Source organism: Mandrillus leucophaeus, unplaced genomic scaffold (assembly GCF_000951045.1).
Source record: "Mandrillus leucophaeus isolate KB7577 unplaced genomic scaffold, Mleu.le_1.0 Scaffold449, whole genome shotgun sequence".
Taxonomy (NCBI): domain Eukaryota; kingdom Metazoa; phylum Chordata; class Mammalia; order Primates; family Cercopithecidae; genus Mandrillus; species Mandrillus leucophaeus.
The window spans coordinates 647,156-650,304 of NW_012104798.1; the positions used below are offsets into that span (position 1 = coordinate 647,156).

At 35.9% G+C, this 3,149-nt stretch overlaps 1 protein-coding gene across 2 annotated transcripts in view; it reads left to right on the top strand.

Moving 5' to 3' along the window:
* KCNIP4 (Kv channel interacting protein 4) overlaps positions 1 to 3,149 on the top strand; it is a 611,550-nt gene that overhangs the window by 394,341 nt on the left and 214,060 nt on the right. The gene's annotated exons all lie outside the window — the stretch shown is intronic.

A 3,149-nucleotide genomic window follows, 5' to 3' on the forward strand; every position in this document is an offset into this window, starting at 1 on the left:
TTACCCAGTTCCTATTCAGGATGGAGTTGTTCCGATTCAAATAGCCAATAGCCACGGATATGACTTATGAATCCTCATAGTGACTCACTGAGTGGTATTTGGGACTCCCAACACAGGTAACCTTTGCATATAATGAATTAGCCTCTCTCTTATGCAACAAGCATGGTACTAGCTCTGGTTTATGAGAAAATAGTGATTCAGACAATTTTCACATTTCAAAAAAAGATGTTAAAATAATTTAGCAAATCACTTTAACATTTCAAAAGTGCTTTTTTTTTAATATTTTAAGGCTGAGTAGGCATGGATTCCTATGCACTGTGTCCATACAAATCTGGGAAGCAGGCATTACTAACCCACCTGAAGGTAAAGAAATAGACTTAGAGTGTTTATCATGCACTGGTCTCTGTCTCTTACACTAAACTATGAGCTACTAGAAAACATTTTTTCCACTTATGTGTTTCCACTGTCTAGAGCAGTCCATGCCAGAGTTAAATTAATGAATGAAAGAATGCATTAATTTAAAAGTTAATTTTGAAGTTTCTACAAGATGATAAATTGTGGATCTGAGATGCGAACTGATTCCTTTCTATTCCCAAGTTAATGCATTTCATTACCCCAAACTGCTAAGCATTTTGACATGTATGCTTACTAATGAGGAGATTACAGTATATAGAGGCTTAGAGACTGGCCCAAAGTCATTCATGCATTCAACATTTATTTTTGACTATGTTCCGGGCTTGTGCTAGGTTGTAGGATATAGGTTAAAAAGTAGGCAAAGAGAAAACTTTCATATTGCAATATATTGAAATATTAAAAATGTATAAAGGGGGATGAAACTGGAGGATTCTCTGACTACATAAATACGTACACTAATATTTGGAAGAAATCATGAGCATCCAAAGTTTGTCTGACACAAAGATTGTGCTTGGACTTGGTAGGACCATTCAGAGGATTTCCATTCTTGGCATTACTGATACATGGCACTTCTGGTAGTGAAAATGATATGTGGATTTCTCACACTGAAGCAATGGCCTTGAAATAATGAAACATAATATAGACTGTTTCATGCTCTCAATCAGATCAGACTAATTTGACTCCAAGTGCAAAAGCTTCAAGACTGCTTATCAAGTGGCTAGCATTCAATGTCCCAATAATTCCAGCCACATATTCAAAATTAATTAGGATGTATCAGTCATTTTCATATATCCCTGAGTCAGAATGACTTCAGATCTAAAATGAGAAAATATTAAATCATATGTGATATTCTCTTTATGGGCTACGAGGTAAACAATGAAGAATATGGAGTAAATCTTTGATGTTGAGTATATGACATATAATTGAGTACAGGACAAGCCACCACAGATATATTGAATATACTGGAGTGTAACTGGAGTTCATTCATTGAACTTTGAAAAAAAAAATTTAATGCAATGTTAAAGTGGAGTGAGTCAGACACTGCTTCTTTCCATTCTCTTTTCTTCCCCCTAAAGATATAGTAGCCATTTTTGAACATGAGAAAATAAGTCACAGTTTAACATGACAAACAAAAGAAGGCTTAAATCGGACCAGGTACTTCTGAACTTACTGTTTGGTAGCAATAAATGCATATTTGCTTAAGTCACCATAGTCCATGGAAAGGTGGAAACCAGTCCTAACTCATGCATTGGTGCTTCTCTAGTATGTAATCTTTTGCTTTATTCAAAATATTATTCTGGGACTGTCCCACACTAAAGCTATCTTAGAGTCACTGTTACAAATTATGAACTATGTATCAATGAGCTTTTTTGTGATGCATCTATATAAGTGAGTACAATGAAGAAACTAGGCAGAGTTCCATGCAGAAGGTATTGATGATTGATGATCCACTGCAGATATCTCATTCTCAAGACAGAAAAAAAAAATGACAAGAAAATGGTAGGAATGGCGTGAACATTTATAAGCTGACACAATAGTTGAGTTCGTTAAGTGAATTTTAAATTTGTTTCAAATATCATCATGTAGCTAGTCTGCTTATGGTGTTAGCTCAGTGCCAGGTATGACTTGAAGTGTTTTGCAAGAAAACGAAAGAAGAGAAACACAACTTGTGACTGTGAAACAAAGACAAACTTTTAGCAAACACAGCAGGATTGCTACATGTAAATGATACTTGGCCTTTAATATTATGGCCTTAAAGAACTGTTCTCTGATTTTGGTGACACTGCTGTAGTCTTTTGACACATCACTCCTTTTGAAATTATCTACTGAGGAAGTTCATGATCCAAAGAGAAAAAATCCATCTTTTTTACTCTGTTGTCACACACACACATACTCACAAGTTTAACTATAAACTGTAAAAATTATGTTTTTATAAGGTTTTTAGAGACAGCGGAGGGGATATTTTGTACACCAGAAGAACATAACTTGAAAAAGAAATTCTATAAACAATATTTTTAAAAGCATTTAATGCATTTGAAGAATTCTACATCTTAGGCTGTAGGCATCTTGCAAGAAATATTTCCAAGTAGTTTTCTTGGTTGGCTATTCCATATTTTATACTTGAGTACATTATAGTTTCTAAGAACTTTTCTATATTTATTTTCATGCTCTAATTTTCCAGATAAAGAAATTGAAGTTCAGAGACATTAAGTCAATGTATTTACTGTATCAGTCAGGGTTCTCCAGAGTAATAGAACCAATAGGAGAGAGAGAGAGAAAGATGGATGGATGGATGGATGGATGGATGGATGGATGGATGGATGGATGGATACACACACTATTATGAGGTCTAGAAGTCCCACCATGTGCCATCTGCAAGCTGGCAAACCAGGATAGCCAGTAGAGTAATCACTCCTAGTCTGAAGGCCCGTGAACCAGATGCTACAATGTCTGGGAGTAGGAGACGATGGATATCACAGCTCCAAAGAGAGAGATGATTTGCCTTTCCTCCACCTTTTTGTTCTATTCAGGCCCTCAATGGATTGGATGATGCCCGCTCACATTAGCAAGGGTGATCTCCTTTACTCAGTCTACTGATACAAATACTAATCTCTTCCAGTTAACACCCTCGCAGATATACCCAGAAGGAATGTTTGACTAGCCATCTGAGCATCTCTTAGGCCAGTCAAGTTGACATATAAAGTTAACCATCACAGTTACCAAGGTCCTAAATC